Source organism: Tursiops truncatus, chromosome 17, assembly GCF_011762595.2.
Source record: "Tursiops truncatus isolate mTurTru1 chromosome 17, mTurTru1.mat.Y, whole genome shotgun sequence".
In the NCBI taxonomy this organism is placed as follows: domain Eukaryota; kingdom Metazoa; phylum Chordata; class Mammalia; order Artiodactyla; family Delphinidae; genus Tursiops; species Tursiops truncatus.
Window position 1 is genome coordinate 66,988,740 of NC_047050.1, and position 17,938 is coordinate 67,006,677.

At 41.5% G+C, this 17,938-nt stretch overlaps 1 long non-coding RNA gene across 2 annotated transcripts in view; it reads left to right on the top strand.

Moving 5' to 3' along the window:
- The window catches only part of LOC141276869 (uncharacterized), a 304,160-nt gene that overhangs the window by 72,933 nt on the left and 213,289 nt on the right, over window positions 1–17,938 (top strand). For both annotated transcript variants that reach the window (XR_012327120.1, XR_012327119.1), the window contains exon 2: window positions 10,154–10,206. This is a non-coding gene — a long non-coding RNA (uncharacterized lncRNA). The remainder of the gene's footprint in view (window positions 1–10,153; window positions 10,207–17,938) is intronic.

Consider the following 17,938-nt stretch of genomic DNA (forward strand, 5'->3'; position numbering starts at 1 on the left):
TTCTTTCCCAGTAGAGGACTAAAAGAGAAATTGATTGTCAGTGAAACTACAGCATTTTGCAAAGTGACCATCTTTTGGAAAGGATGACAACTACTACCTTTCACTGACTCTCAGTGATGTATATTTGCTCTTTATATATTATTATCTCATTTGATCACCAGAGCAATCCCATGGTGTGTTGTGCTTCTCATTTTACAGAGAAGGAGCTTCAGAGGTGGTGTTCAGTAACATGTAACTTTTCACAAGTTAACACTATTTCTCAAGGACTCTCCAGGATAAGAACAGAGTCTCTCTTTTTATTTTTAAATATTTTGGGGCAGATAATTCAGCAAGAAAATGGAACAACATTGTTGAACTAGAAAGAGTGTTTTGTTTGGGGGCAAATTATGCTCAGAGACTGAGATTGTCTTTGCCAATATTTTATTTAACAGAGGTTCACTAAAGGAATGATGATAATTTCACAAGCCAATTGCATACAGTATAGTGTCCCTAGATAAGCCAATAAAGAGAACTCATACTCCAAACCAAAGATAGATTAATGACACTATTTTTCCAGGCAAGAGGAGATGAAAGGAATAAAGTCTGAATGTAATTTGACTGTGGTCTCCTACCTTTCTATGAGTTGATTCTCAGGAGAGACTGCCTAGCCATCCTAGAGCTGATGTCCAGCTGCTGGTACAAAAACGAAAGTCCCTTGTTGTTAGAGACGTTGCTAGGGAGCAGAGGCTCTGGTGTTGGCAGGCAAGATGATCTCCTTGGAGGGACCACTGCACGGTTTTCACCACTGCCGGAGCAGAGTCGCTGTGAGCAGGCAGGAGTTAACGCCCCAAGGTCTTCAGAGAGCTATTTTGATCAGGAAAGAGTCGCCTTGCCCAGACCAAACACTCTTGGTTAGTCCTTAAAAACTCTGGGTATTTACAGTCTAAATATCCCCTGGCGATAGTTGCTTCTTCATATGTTCTTACTGATAAGCCCCCAGCAGGGCCCCTCAGCAGCTGAGCTACAGACACGCGCAATTTTACTTTTATATCAAAACAACTTATAAATACAACATCAATTTGTCATAAACAAGTAGATTCGAAATCATATCAAACCACTACACAACAGAGTAATACAAACTGTAGAATAAGGGGAAAAGTTCAAAAGAAACACTCTATACCTTCAAGATATTGTTTATTATTGGGAGACATTTTAACTTTTACAGCCTTTAAAAATTATGTGTGTAATTATTTGGTACATGGGTGTGGCGGTTGGTGAGAGCACATCATAGAACACTAATGTTTGGCTGACAAACTTGTTTCCAGACAGGATGTTTGCAGTATAATATACATATTTGTGATGTACTGATTACAGATTAGTCTATCCACTTTGTTAGAGCGCTAACGAAATTTGTCTAGTCGTACAAGTTAGCTTCCTCTCCCTATCTTAGCACTACTGCTTTGCGTATTTCAGTTCAGCTCAGCAGGCACTGTTGTATGCTAGACCCGGCCCTATGCAGATGAGATTTGATCTCTGACTTCAAGGGGCTTTCGGTTATATTATCCGTGGTTCTTGCCATGTAAAAGATTGACTTTGAAAATTAGTGTTGAAGTGTTTGTTTATTTTTTAGTACTCAAGTAGTCTGTATTCAACACAGACAGTAATGCAACATAAAGATAAGTACAATAAACACACACACACACACACACACACACACACACACACACACACACACACACACACACACACACACACACACACACACTGAATCCCACCATAGAAAGATCAACACTCTTAGCAAGTTTATAAATAGCGGCATTTATATACATCACTGAGTGCTTATTTTGTCTAAAATAGTTTTTCAATTTCAGCACGACTGCTACTTCGGGCCAGAAATTCTTTGTTGTGGGGACCGTCCTGTGCATCACAGGATGTTTAACAGCATCCCAAGCTTCCCCCACATTAGATGTCAGTAGCACCACCCCCTCTCCACCACCAGCTCTAACAGCCAATCACATCCCTAGACATTGCCAGATGTCCTCTGGGGACCAAAATTGGCCCTGATTGAAAACTACCAGCTCAAAAATGCATTAAATATACCATTCTATTGGAACAGCACCAAGAAGTAACTTCTATTTTTACTTCATTTTACAGCAAAGGAAAGTGATGATCAGAAAGGCTAAATGACTTGGGTTGGTCTCTTCAGCTCTGAAATAGAAGAGCAGAGATTTAAATACAGCTGTGACTGCCTTCAAATCTCTCTCTTTTTCTCTCTCTCCCTTTCTCTTTTTCATATAGAAGAATAAAATAATGACACATGCTATTATGAAAGCTGCCTTTCTCAGTATTTAACGATGTTTCATATGCATCTTTCCATGTAGCTAAATATAGATCTAAATCATTATTTTTCATGATGGCGTAATATTCACGTGTGGGATGCCTGTTATTAGGCAGTTCTTCATTGCTGAACATTCATGCTGCTTCTCACTTTCAAATATTGTAAATAATACTCTAAGGAACATCCTTCTACATTGAGCTGTGCATACTGCATTTCTTTTAAATGTTCCCATTAATTGAAAGTTGAGCAAGGAGTTTATTATTAGAAATGTGAAATATCTGATTGGGAAAGGTGATACTACTAATACTTTTATCAGTATAGATAACTGCTATAAACCAGGATTATCCCAGGAAAACTGGTGTGTATTCTTATCCAAGTTTTAGTCACTTTTCCAAAATTAGCACACGTAACAATATGGGTTTTTTTCTGTTATTTAGATTTGGTTTTTTTTCTCCAAAGAGATCACAAAATTTTCTATAAATTCATCATGACCTTCCTAGGAAATAAAGCAATGTCTGCCCAAATAAGGAGTGTGGGAGTCTAAACTATAATTTTCAGGCTCCAGGCATACAGTTGATCTCATAATCAAATACTGCTGCTTTTCAGAAGTATTCATATTTTCTTTTAGGCCTGGGATCGAGTGATTTTTCATATCCTATTTACTTTTAAAAATTTCCCTGATTTGTTGGGACACAGAACATCTTTTTTTTTATGATTTATTCTATTCAATAATTATTGAAAACTATGCCAGGCAGCATGCCAGATGCTGAGATAGAAATATGCCCAAATTTCACTAAGTCTCGATAGTCTGAAACGATTTAAATACAGACTTTTAAAACATAAAACATTAAGCTTCCCTGTTCTTATAACAGTCTATTCACACAGTCGATTCTATAACAGCTCCCTGAGCTCTCGCATCTCCATGGTCCTACCTCTCCATGCTGCCCCCCACCGTCATCCACAGAAAGGACTATGTCTCTTCATTCAAAATCCAGGTCAAGCAACTCCTATCTTTTTGAAGATAGGACTATCCTGTCTTGACTATCCTATCCCTCTAAGTGCTCCGGTTCTGTACTCCAGTCTGGGCAATATCTCCATCAACACGCTTACAGTCCCTTTAGCAATTATTTACTTACTGTCTTCCAGACAGAACGTGCATTCCTTGAGCCACAGGCAAGGTAATATGCAGCTTTGTGTCCCAAGAGCTTGGCATGGTGTCTAGGACACGATAGGTGCTCAGTTAACTCTTACTGAATAAATGATGGGAGAGGGGTAGGGCAACATGTGTTTATACTTTGCCTTGTTTCTATAATGTCTCCTATATTTCCCCCAAAGGGTAGATAGGGTAATTCAACTAGGAATGGCAAGGCCGGTGCTAAGAGAACTCACCTGATGATAAGGCTGCCCTACTACTTTTCTCCTAGGAGGAACTAAATCATGATGCCCCCAGAAGGGCATGCAGATTGGTACAGTCCATCCAATGGCATGGACTGGGAAATTAAAGGTGGGCATGAGAGCCCAGGACAGTCTCCCTGCTGGTCATCAAACAGGGTTTATGTAGTTTTGGATTTCCAGAGTCTATTTGGATAATACCTTGGTAGTCAAGAAGCCTTATATGGTTGAAAAAAGGAATAAGCAGAAACCAGATATACAAATGCTAATCTGTATAAATATAATGTAACTGTTAAATATCAAGGCATTTTGTGAGCCAGTTGTTAACATCTTGGTAGCTTGAAATTGGCCATAGGAGGAGCATTTACATCCCAGCAATTAACAAACACTGGAAATCAGGGTCTCCCCAGCCCCACCAAAGTTAGCCAGTTACCCACCACACCACTGCCTAGTTTTAAGCCCCAGGCACCAGCTTTCAATTTTAAATAACCCTTTACTGATTGCAAATCTTTAGTAGCTGCAGCTAAAAAAAAAAAAAAAAAAGACTGATATAGGTAAGACTAACAGTTCAGGGAAAGGGAAGGAAGTTATTTCTTTTTTTTAAATTAATTTTTTACTGGAGTATAGTTGATTTACAGTATTGTGTTTCTGTTGTACAGCAAAGTGAATCTGTTATACATATATCCCCTCATTTTAAGATTCTGTTCCCATATAGGGCATTACAGAGTACTGAGTAGAGTTCCCTGTGCTATACGTTAGGTTCTTATCAGTTATCTATATTATATATAGTAGTGTGTATATGTCAATCCCAATCTCCCAATTTATTCCTCCTCCACTTCCCCCTTGGTAACCATAAGTTTGTATTTTACATCTGTGACTCTATTTCTGTTTTGTAAATAGGTTCATTTGTACCATTTTTTTAGATTCCACATGTAAGCGATATCATGTGTTATTTGTCTTTCTCTGTCTGACTTACGTCACTCAGTATGACAATCTCCAGGTCCATACGTGTTGCTGCAGAAGGCATTATTTCATTTTTTTTTTTAGAATTTTATTTACTTTTTTATACAGCAGGTTCTTATTAGTTATCCATTTTATACATATTAGTGTATACGTGTCAATCCCAGTCTCCCAATTCATTCCACCACCCCCCCACCACCCCCCACCACTTTCCTCCCTTGGTGTCCGTATGTTTGTTCTCTACATCTGTGTCTCCGTTTCTGCCCTGCAAAGCAGTTCATCTGTACCATTTTTCTAGGTTCCACATATATGCGTTAATATACGATATTTGTTTTTCTCTTTCTGACTTACTTCACTCTGTATGACAGTCTCTAGATTCATCCACATCTCTACAAATGACCCAATTTTGTTCCTTTTTATGGCTGAGTAATATTCTGCTGTATATATGTACCACATCCTCTTTATCCATTCCTCCACTGATGAACATTTAGGTTGCTTCCGTGTCCTGCCTATTGTCAGTGGTGCTGCTGTGAACACTGGGATACATGTATCTTTTCTAATTAGGGTAATAAGTTTCAGCAAGATCTTTTTTGATCCATCTCCTAGAGTAATGAAAATAAAAACAAAAACAAATGGGATCTAATTAAACTTAAAAGCTTTTGCCCAGCAAAGAAGTCCATAAACAAAATGAAAAGACAAGCCACAGAATGGGAGAAAATATTTGCAATTGAAGCGACCGACAAGGGATTAATCTCCAAAGTATACAAATAGCTCATGCAGCTCGATATCTAAAAAACAAACAACCCAATCAAAAAAACGGATGGAAGATCTAAATAGGCATCTCTCCAGAGAAGACATAAGGATGGCCAAGAGGCACATGAAAAGCTGCTCAACAACACTAATTATTAGAGAAATGCAAATCAAAACTACAATGAGGTATCACCTCACACCGGTTGGAATGGCCATCATCAAAACAATCTACAAACAACAAATGCTGGAGAAGGTGTGGAGAAAAGGGAACCCTCCTACACTGTTGGTAGGAATGTAAAGTGGTACAGCCACTGTGGAGATCAGTATGGAGGTTCCTTAAAAACCAAAAATAGAACTACCATATGATCCAGCAATCTCACTCCTGGGCGTATATCCAAAGAAAGTTATTTCTAAGTTGGATTTCATATGGTGCCTCTAAAAGGCATATATGCAATAGGAGATAAAGGTAAAGGACATGGCATTTGAACTAAGAATCTCTTTTTAGAGGTTGTTTATGAGCTCTGAGCCCCAGTTTCCACATGTGCAAGTGGGGCGAAATAACTAACAACTTCAAATGGCTGACTGTGGGTATTAAACAAGGTAATCTACACAATAAGAAAACAACCAATTTTTGAACACATACCATATGAGCACACATGAAAAGATGTTGTTTCAGGACCACAATTCTTTTTTTTTTTTAAATTTATTTATTTATTTTTGGCTGTGTTGGGTCTTTGTTTCTGTGCGAGGGCTTTCTCCAGTTGCAGCGAGCGGGGACCACTCTTCATTGCGGTGCGTGGGCCTCTCACTGTCACGGCCTCTCCCGTTGCGGAGCACAGGCTCCAGACGCGCAGGCTCAGTAGTTGTGGCTCATGGGCTTAGCCGCTCTGCGGCATGTGGGATCTTCCCAGACCAGGGCTTGAACCCGTGTCCCCTGCATTGGCAGGCAGATTCTTAACCACTGCGCCACCAGGGAAGCCCAGGACCACAATTCTTTATCTGATGCCCATAGGACCAGATTTTTCTTTGAATTCAGAGATTGTGAATTTTTTAGGAAGGTAATATAATTCAAATTTGTGTGTGTGTGTGTGTTTTAACTACCCTAGAAGGATCTGGGGCAGCTCTCTGTAACCAAATATGTTAATTTTTCTTCAGTGAAATGTATAAAGATTCACTTTTAAGTGAGAGTAAGAAATATTATAAGTAGCCTCAAGCCAGATTTAGTTATCAAATGAATCTGCATTAAATTACAAAAATACTTTGTTTTCACAACCTTTTGAATTTGAATTGTGATTGGGGATTTTGACCTGTATTATCAACATTGTTGTCAGTTGGCCGTGCCCAGTGGAATGATTTCATAGCCATTATTTTCTGGAGAGTTCTGACTTCAAAAAGCCAAGTATATTTTTCCCCTAAACCATCAATATAGTTTAGCTTTGTCTCCCAAACTGGCTTTTACATCCTAAATTGATACAAATACCCTTTGTGGAATCACCGTGATCTTTTAAAGATCTGCTGGTCAAATGCATTGCCAGCCTTTGCTATAGAGTATTTGGAAAAACCATCAGCCTAAATGCTCTCAGGAGAAATTCCTCTTCCATGTTGCATACTTTGTCTAAAAGGATCATGTTTTTACATTGTGGGCTTCCTCTGTCTCCCCAAAGTATAAAAATATGAGTCTGCATTTATATTTTAATTGCTCCAAAAGTTGAGGTGACTTTTTTGCTACATGTTTCTGCAGGAGAAAGTTTCTTTGCAAGTCATGAACTTTAAATGCACAACCGTCTCTTTTGCTAATGAGACAGCAGCCCAAATTTTTACCTTCTGACTCTCTGAGGCATGACATTCTGTTTTATCGTTTTTTAACAGGAAAATGTCTTGGACATTTCTGGAGTAGATATGATTATATTTGTTGATTGGGTTTGTTAAAAATGCACTCACATTTGGCCTCTCCTAACATGAACATAAAATACATTGCAGACATTAAGGATCCCAGATAGTCTGCCCATTAGGACATTAAGAAGCAGATGTGATTAAAGGGGCGTGTACTCTGTACCTTACAGGCAAAACCACTCATACTGCTTTGGGTTAACTGAATGTTAAGGTTTACAGACATGAGGCTCTTCTAGGCAAACAGCTTTCCTCCCTATTCTCTAGACTAATAACAAGCACAAGGGCAACAACAATAAAAGCTCAGTATCTAACCACTATTACCACAAAGAATTTTCCGGCTCCCTGTTGTTGTACCAGGCACTTTGCTAAGAGCTTTACACGTTCCTCTTTTTACTTGGCTTGACAAATTTTAGAACTATTATTAGCTTTTTGCATAGGTGAGGAGACCCTGGCTTAGTGATTTAACAGCAGGAGACATCCACATGAGGAAGTTATTTCTGAAATGGAAGAGAAAGAGCAAAAGGGAACTGATATTAAATTAACACTTACTATGTTCCAGACATTTTACAGAAGGTGGTGTCACTTGGTACTCAGAGCAGCTCAGAAGATATATAATCTTACTCCCCAGGTGAGAAAACTGAAGTTTGGAGAGATTAAGTAGATCAAAATTAGAAATCTAGTAAACAGGAGAGATCAGATGCAAATCCTTGCATTTGACTCCAGGGTTGAGTGCTCCACATTATGTAATGCTGTCTGCTAGTTGGGTACCATGCCTGGATACACTGGGGCAATTAATAATCTGCCTTATAGCAGCTCATGATCTATGTTGGGAAGCGATTTGTATACACACGACTAATACTGGAGTGAAGACAGAATTACTTAATATATGTTCCAGATGTGCATTTGAGACGCTTGGGGGAAGATGCTTCTCCCATTTCCTTCCATTTGTAGGGAGATCATTTGACGTAACACTCCTGGTCTCTCCACTTTGTAGAACAGAGTTAAGCATGAACCCTCTTCAGAAACAAAACAACGCTACTTTGGAGTGTGTGATATTGTGCCTTATAATAAGAAATATATATGTGGTCTCCACCCCTGCTTCTGGAACCAGAGCTGCTAAAACCTTTGGAATTTCCTAGGTGGTGAGAGCAAAGTGTCTTGTGTTACGTTAGGTGTCTTGTGTTACGTTAATGAGGCGACTCACAAGTCACCCTAGTTCAGCTAAGGATGGGGAGCTGGTCACCAGAGGAAACGACCAGAGGCTTGAAAACTTTCAGTCTCATCCCCTTAATCTCTGGGGAGGAGAAAAGGCTGACGGTCTAATACATCACCCCACCAGTTGCCCATGGCCAAGGATTTAATCAATCACGTGTAAAGCAAAGAATGGCGCTCATTATCCAGTTCTACAAAGATTAAGTCGTTAGCCCTTGCAACTGCTGACTGACAGTACACCCTGAAAGGAATTCAGAACAAAAACCAGGACGGGGCACTCTGTGCTTTGGAAAAATGGCCCCTTAGGTAGTTAGAGATATCTCAGGAAAAAAACTCAATGATCTGCAGGGTGAACTGGAAGGTGGAGACCTCAGAGAGCTGATGATGAAAGTTCCAGTCTGGGTTCAAAGATCTGAGAACCAGGAGAACTGATGGGAGTTTCTGTCCAAAGATTGGCAGGCTCAAGAGCTGGGAAGACCCAGTGTTTCAGTTTTGAGTCCAAAGGCAGGAAAACAGCCAATATCCCAGTTCAAAGACAGAAGACAGGCAGGGAGAATCCCCTCTCACTCAGGGGAGGGTCAGCTTTTCTGTTTTATTCAGACCTTCACTGATTGAATGAGGCCCACCCATGTTAGGGAGGGCAGTCTGCTCTGCTCAGTCTACTGATTTCAAAATTAACCTCATCCAGAAACGCTCTCACAGAAACACCCAGAGTAATGTATGACCAAGTGGCCAGACACCCCATGGCCCAGTCAAGTTGACACATAAAATCAACCCCCATCCTCCATATCCACTCTGTACCCCAATCACCCTCATACACCATACAAATAAAATGCCTCGTATCCACAGGGCATTTCGGAAACAGCAGCTATTGTGTTTATTATCCTAAGATGACTGTCAGAAGACACACAAGGCTTTCCTTTTCATAAGTCTTTAGTCACAAGATTGAAACAAGTCCTTGGACACTGCTGAGCAGGCTGCCATTTTCAAAAAGAGCCTAGGGCTTCCCTGGTGGCACAGTGGTTGAGAGTCCGCCTGCCGATGCAGGGGACGCCGGTTCGTGCACCGGTCCGGGAGGATCCCACATGCCGCAGAGCGGCTGGGCCCGTGAGCCATGGCCACTGAGCCTGCGCGTCCAGAGCCTGTGCTCTGCAACGGGAGAGGCCACAACAGTGAGAGGCCCGCGTACCGCAAAAAAAAAAAAAAAAAAAAAAAAAAAAAAAAGAGTCTAAATCATCATGCTAAGGGAAAATGTACGGAAAGAAAAACCCCTAAAGAAGCAAACTGTAAAAGATGCCAAGGCTTATAACAGGACCCACACCCTCTCTGATCTGAGCGTTGTTAGAATCTGATTTCTTATGGCTCCTTCTGAAGGAGGATTTGTATCAATAGTTACTTGGGCTGATGGAGGTCTGGCCTGGTGAGAGACTGATACTGTCCCATGCCTTCTCAGCATTTCCACCTGAACAGAAAGACACATCTCTGGTTTATGTCACTCAGAACACTGCCCACTCACTCTAAGGTGTCTATTGCTGAAATGCCAAGAGAAATATAATCATGATCATCATCATCATCATAGTAATAATAATAATAGTAACTTACATTTATTTGGTGCTTACTGTTTTCCAGGTACCATTTTAAGCAGTACAATGTCATTTGATCTTCATAAAAACAACTTTGAGGTAGGTACTGTTATTATCTCCAATTATCATATGGGAAAACCAAGGCTTGGCAAAGTAATGACACCATTTTAACCATAAACAAAAGACTGCTCACATTTACTGAGTGCTTTCTGTAGATGAGATTATCTCATAGAATTTTCACAACAGATTATTTGGTAAAATGTCGTATGAATGAATCCAGTTATACAGATTAGAAACTTGAGTCTTAAGAAACAGCCTGTCCAAGATCACAGCCTTCAAAAGGGAGATGCTCGGACTGTAGCTTGTGTCTGTCTGACTTTGGGACTTCTGCTCATGGTTAGAGTACCTCCTGGCCTTCTCCATCTTTCCTAAGAGGTTGGGTGAAAGAAAGGACAAGGAGACTAGAGCCGGGAGGCCTGGCTTGTCAGGCCAGATCTGGTATTAGTGTCCTAGGACACCTTGAATAAGACACTTCCTGTCTGGGTCTCAATTTCATCACAGTAAACTAAGGAGGGCTGGGACTAGATATTCCAGTGGGTCTCTCACTGCCTCGAGTATGAGATAGTGTAGTATCATGGAAAGGCTGTGGAGTTTGAGGTCAAACAGACCTAGGTGTGAATCCCAGCACCCTCTTTTCTACCCTCACTTAAAAGCTTTATAATCTTGAGCAGTTTATTTACTTGGCCTATTCTTATTCATTTATTCAAAACTATACACTGAGCACCTATTTTATGCTAGAGATAATATTTGTCTGGGATGAACACAGAGATCACATCCATGCCTTCATGGATTTATGACCTGGTGGAAGAGAGAAATGCTCAGTTTTTCTCTTTGAAAAAAATGGAAACGAATCATACCTACCTCATAGAGAAGCTTATTAAGATTGAAGGAAAATGCATGCCCAAAGCACACTGCCTGGCACCTGGCACTTGTGGTGCCTTTGGAGCAATGGCTGAATGAAGCCTCAGCGTATGTTGTCCTGGGAAATGCTTGCAATTGTTCCCTCAGCTGTTGCTTTCTATCGTGCAATCTGAAAGGTTGTTTTGTTTTGTTTCCCGCTGCCTTAGTCCTCACAGGGTAGATCACCTTAGTCCCAAGAGTACATTGATTCTCTTCATTTTCACCTGAGACTCACATGGACCCAGGGGTTGTAAGAAAGGTGTGTTTCAGACTTTGCGGGTCAGGGCTCTAAGTGCCACTCAAGAGCCTTGAGAAGAGGTGGATTGTCGTGGTCAAGAAAGGCTGGCGCTGGAAGGGCAGTGAACAGCAGAGTTGTGGTTAAATTGCACAGAGGGCTGGGAGGCAGACAAACAGGAATGAGCAGATGAAGCGGGGGCTTCTGCAGCCCACTGGCTGGGTGATCTTAGGCAAGTCGCCGTCTTGTGAGCTTTGTTCGGCTCATCCTGTAGCACCTGTCATTTTACATTGTACTCGTTCTTTCCAGCTGGGTGAGCTGCGTCCATATCCATGGTCTCTACCATGGTCCAACCTCTGGCTTGAGCTATAATATATCAAAACCCTCTTACACCAAGAAAAATGTGTCCACCTTTGCTTCCTCTGATCTGTATGCATACAGAGTAATCTCACATGGCAAATATAATCTCATATCCGCTAGTTTACCGTCTTTTAATGTCTTCCCACTGTTCTTGAGGTAGCTAACAAAACCTCAGCATGACTTCTGAGTCTCCTCCAGGCTTATCTCACTCTACTTTCTTCTTATTCCTCAAACTCCAGCCACACCGGCCTCTTCTCATTTTCTCCTGACTCCAGAGCCTTTACTCAGTCTGTTCCCTCTACCTGGAATACTTTTCCTAACCCCCAGCCTATTGGCTAGTTGACTTTCACTCATTCTTCATATCTTAGCCCAAGTATTACTTCCTAAAAAAAGGCGTTTCCTGATCCTAAAGACTAGATGAGGGTCCCCTTTCCTTCATAGATTTCCCATAGTTTGTCATTTTAGAGGTGTATTTTTTGTATTACTATTTTAAAGTGTCTGTTTCTCCCATTTGACTGTTAGTTCTGTGAGCACAGAGTCCACATTTTATTATTTTATCCTTATCATCTACCATAGTGCTTGTTACATATTAAGTGTCATGTAAATGTTTATTGAATAAATGAATGAAGGAAGAAATGAAATGAATACATTTATCTGTCCCCCCCTTTGGAGACTGGGGACCAAGCCTTCATTATTCTGGACCCAGCACATAGTAAAGCATCTGGAATTAACAGACAGTTTTCTACAAGTGTGTGTTGATAGAAGGCGCTTCAGTAGCTGCTGTACTGGATGGTTTGAGAGTCTCACCCAAACGGGTTTCTGTGACACTGAGTCTCTGCCCCTCCACTTCTTCCAATGACAGTGAGTTGGCTGTGTCGTGTCATGCCTTTGTACCGTCTATGCACAATTAAATGAAAACCCAAGACTCTGGACAAAGCCTTTCTGTTTTCAAGCGTTTAAGATGCTTGACGTATCTAAACTGTGTCCACGACCCTTGTCACCCTTTGTCTTTCTTGTTAATAAAGGACATATGTCTGCTGATTTCAGCAGAGCCTCAAGTGCTCCCTGAGCTACTGAGATGAGAATAAGTCAGTGCTTGGATAGTCTAAGAAACACGGGGACAGAGGGACTGTGAAATGTTAATTGAAATAAAGCGTGCAGAGGGTGATGAAGGGTCATACACATGTGAGAGGAGCAGGAAACAGAGAGGTGTTGGCCTGGGGTATTTTATAGGCTGTGTGCCTCCAGGCATTTCTCCTAAGGATGCCCAGAGAGGCCCCTTCCAGAAAATGTCTCCCTCCAGAAAGAGAACTGATGTAGAGAAGTCTGCCTGCTTGTTTTCTGACTTAATTCCTGCTCTCTTTTAAAGCACCATGCTGGGGGAGAGCATTCTGTAGATATAAAGCTGTCCTGTGGAAGACAGAGAATTCAGGAGTCCTGAGGATAAAGGTTTAAAGAAAATACCTCTCCACCCAGCTGATCTGAAAATCAAGGCAGCCTTTTGTTTCACTTGGTAACTGTTGAAGTCAGTCCTCACCCAGAGTCTCTGCATAATTAATACCTGGTGTTTGCATAGTCGTCTGAAGATTTTAAAGAAACTCTCACATATATTTTCCTCAGCAAATCCACGCAACACCACGACGCTGGTGTTACTGTTTCCATTTTACACAAGAAACCAGGATAAGGGACTCGGGCATAGTCAGGCTGCTACTAAGTGGAAGAGCTGGGAACTGGGAATAGTACTTAGATATGCTGCACTAAGACCCACTGTTTTGTTTATTTTTTTTTTTCTGGGACTACTCTGGTGGTCCAGTGGTTAAGACTCCGTGCTTCCACTGCAGGGGGGCACAGGTTGGATCCCTGGTCAGGGAACTAAGATCCCACATGCTGTGCAACACGGCCAAAAAAAAAAAGTGGTTTTATTTTTTCCTACGATGCCCTATAGCACCTCATTACTGTGATCCTGTGAATGAATCAGGTGTGCTCAGAAGCATGACAGTTTTTTCAGGGATCTCGAATTGTGCTCTTATATGGGAGAAAAAGAGAGAAATGTTCACGTATGATTGGAGAGCTGAGGAATTATTGGTTGTTGAGATTCACTTCTGCTGTTCAGCTGCCTCATCTCCAGAGTTCCTGCCACCACCTGCGTCCAAGCAGATGGTCCTGTGGTGTCAGGACCACTTCAGGCATCTCCTAACCAGTCTCCCTGCCTCAGGTTTTGCTCCCCATATCTCTGACAACCCAGCGATGCCCTGCTGTGGCCAGAGTGACACTACTAAAAATATAAATTTGAATCACACCATTTTCCTCCTTAGAATTCTTTGGTGGTTTTCCACTACTTCCGGGGTAAAGTGCAGAATACTCGGCAGGGCAGATACACCATTCATAACTTGCCCGCTCTCTGTGTTATCCCTTCATCCACTAAACTAACATTTACTGAATGCCTATGGGCTGCTGTGCAGCACCGGGGAGAAGCACATGACTAGGTCTGATGCACAAGGACTGTCCAGTCTGGAAAGGGGTTTCAGATATCCTGAATTGTATCTTCTGGCCACCGCGGGAGGTTCCTCCTTTCCCAAACTCTATGTGTGTTTATATTATTCCCATTCTCTAGGATGTCTACTGCACCCTACGTGCACGTGCGCGCACACACGCACACACCGCCAAACACCCACCACCAACTTTCTGCCTGGTGAATCCATCCTATAAGGCAAATTTAAGTTGTTACTGTCTTCACTCTTGACATACCTCTTAACAATGCTCAAGAGGTTAGTTCGTTCCGCTTTCTTTGCTTTAATTAGAGCATCGCCTTGGCCTTGGATTATAATTATTTGTGTGAACATCTGTGTTTCCAAAGCCTTGTGGCCACCTTGGCAGGAGGGACCCCACTTTCTCTCCTGTCAGTGCTAGTGCAGAGCAAGGCTCCAGGCGTGGGTACTGAGCTTCTTCACAGCTCCGTGTGCCTGGCTTCATGCTGCATGAGTTAGACATCGTTCTGGCTGTACTGGCTGTACCCCCGCCACCCCCTCCCTCTTGGGTTTAGGTTCCAGAACAATCCTTGGCCACCTGTCCCGCCCTATTCTTTAGAGGCAGACTTTCCATGGAAGGGTTGCTTTGCTCTGTGTAGTGTCCACTGGCACATAGCCCACTGCATAGCCCATAGCGAGATCTCAAGGAACAGCTATTGCTTTGGGAAGATGACAAGGGCTTGTCGTTAAAATTGCTGGGAGTACATAACTAGCACCCTTTTGTTTTATATATATATATATATATATATATATATATATATATATATATATATAAACGGGCATACCTTGGAGATACTACAGGTTCAGGTCCGCCCCGATAAAGTGAATATCCTATAAAGCAAGTCACACGAAGTGTTTGGTTTCCCAGTGCATATAAAGGTTGTGTATACACTATACTGTAGTCTCTTAAATATGCAATAGCATTACGTCTAAAAAGCAATGTACATAGCTTAATTTAAAAATGCTCTTGCTAAAACATGTTAACCATGATCTGAGCCTGTAGTGAGCCGTAGTAGTAACATCAAAGATCACAGATCACTATAACATATGACAATAAAGAAAAGGTTTGAAATATTGCAAGAATTACCAACATGTGACAGAAAGACAAGAAGTGATCAAACGCTGTTGGAAAAATGGTGCCAGTAGACTCGCTCAGTGCAGGGTTGCCACAAACCTTCAATTTGTAAAAATCACCATATCTGCAAAGTATAATAAAGTGTAATAAAACAATGTATACCTATATATGTATAGACATGTATACCTGTATACGTATAATACATGTAATATACATATGTGCTATATAATATATATAAATACATCATAGGAATGGGTGAATAATAAGGATGCGTACCATTTATTGAATTTATAACACATAGTCAGTTACTAGTGCTTTGTGTCTATATGTTCTCATTTAATCCGTAAAATAACCCTGTGAAGTAGTTATTACGTTTGCTTTACAGATGAGGAAGCCAAGACTCAGGAAACCTAGGTAAATTAGCCAGATTAGTCACATGTCTTGTAAGGGACACAATGCAATTTCCAAATAGATCCAGGTCGCTGAAAATGTCTATGCTTGTGCTGTACTTAAGAGGCAAGTAACTTCACTCATGAAAATATAGTTATATGGAAGGATGCAGGTCAATTTTTTTTCCTCTGTGAAGGGAAACAAAATAATAGCTCTGTGCCACTTCCTTGGGTATGGTCCAGACTCAGTTTCCCTATTCTGCAGTTTGTTACCAACTGACCAGGTTTGTACAGGATGGGGGCAGGTCTCAGGATGCGGGATTTTCGGTCCTAAAACCAGGACCGAGATCACCCTAAATTCAGGGCTGATATGATAGCATTAAAACACTCAAGATAAAATTTATTCGATCACTTGCTTTATACCAAAGAGTGTATGGTGTTTGTGTGTGTGGGTGTGCAAACACCATGTAGTACTGTTAGAAGAAATGGAACATATTTTCTTATATCATTTCTTCAAACTCCAAAAGAGAAGCTGGACTAGACCAGAACAGGAGCAGCTTTGGCTGAAGTCTAAGATACTCATCCTTACCTGCTGTAGGATGGGGAAAACCACAGACACAGACATAGGCATATCCTATCACTCACTGCACAGACCCACACATACTCTCATGTTCCCCAAACTGGACATATTTTCCACAATCTCACCTTCTATTCAGGCCCTGCCAGAGATATAAGCAAATATTCATGTAGTCACACAGCCACAGTTTACATATATTCATTCATTAGACATAACCATACATAGGCCCACCCAGGTTTATGTTGGATTCATAGGTATTCACACATTATCGCATACCTGCACCCAAATAGACTGCAAAAGTACATGCATACCCATCCAAATACACTTTCAACAGATATTACATGTATCTGCATGTGATGCGATGTTTTCATGTTCACATGAAGCAACACATGCAAAGCAAAATTTGTCATGTCAGAGATACTCCTTGATATGTATATGCGTTCATGCTTGCAGATACGCCACTGCACATACTCATGGGCACAGAGCTGATCTTTTACCCGCTATGTTACCCTCACTTCCAGAAGCATTTTCAGAGATGCTAACGTATTTGCCCTAATGCCTACGTTCAGTCACACTCAGAGGTGTAAAGGATACACAGATTCAGATACATGCACATGCACATTTGTGTACTACACACCTTTACCCACACGTACACCCATCCATATACATACGTGTGCACACATGCACAATATACCCTGCGCAGTTGCTTGAATTCCCCTCTGTGACAAGACAGCATTTAAAGGCACACTTTAAACAAGAAATATAGGTACATACATACATACAGCGGGCACACACACAGAAGTATACAAATATTTTAACCCTATATTGCATCTACCCATAACTACTGATGTATATGCGTTTTCTCTCTCTGTATCCTATGGATGTAGGATACGTATCTACAAGATCCACAAACAGAAGGTATCCCAGGTCAGATGATTGTTCCTACTTCCCACATTGCCCCCAGTACCCAGTGGAGCCAGTGGATCTGCTGATTCTTTGTGTCATCTTCAAGGAAGACGGGGGTTATGCCCAGGCCACTTGTACATGATCTTTGCAAGGCACCACTGCCAGCGAGGTCCCCAGAATTAGCACGGTGCAGGAGGAAGCTGACCATGGAGGAATGTTTTTCTACTTAGCTAAAAGGATCCGGCTCCTTTGAACACAGACTTTCTGCTCAGAACTCCTAATGCATTCCACATTTGGCCATTAAATCCTAATTGGAGGCCTGCTGGGGGAGGTATGAGGGCCCAGCCTGCCAGCATTTCCTGGGTCACATCCCTGCAAGACCCAGCCTGACCCTGTGCCCTTGTTTGACCTGCCCTTCTGAACTCTTAATCCTACTACTGGTCACAAAGAATTAGGAGCTCGGTTTACTCCTGAAACCACAGGAGTGTCCCCTTTGGTCTTCCTCTCATCTGTCATCTCTGCTCCCCACCCCCGTCCATCCCACACACATATACACACTTTGTTATTCTTTCCTTTCCTCCTCCTTGGTAAGGAGTCAGGATGTCTTGTGGGGGCTTCATTGAAAGGCTCCAAAAGCCTGAGATTTTTATGATGAAACCGTTGTCCTTGGTAAATGTCAGGCCTTGTATTTGATGATATTTATGACCTTTTTTCCATTAGTCTGCCATTTTCCTGAGAAACTATGACCCTGGCCCTGTCAGCCTAACCAGGCCAGTTTTATATATAGTAAGTGCTGTGTGG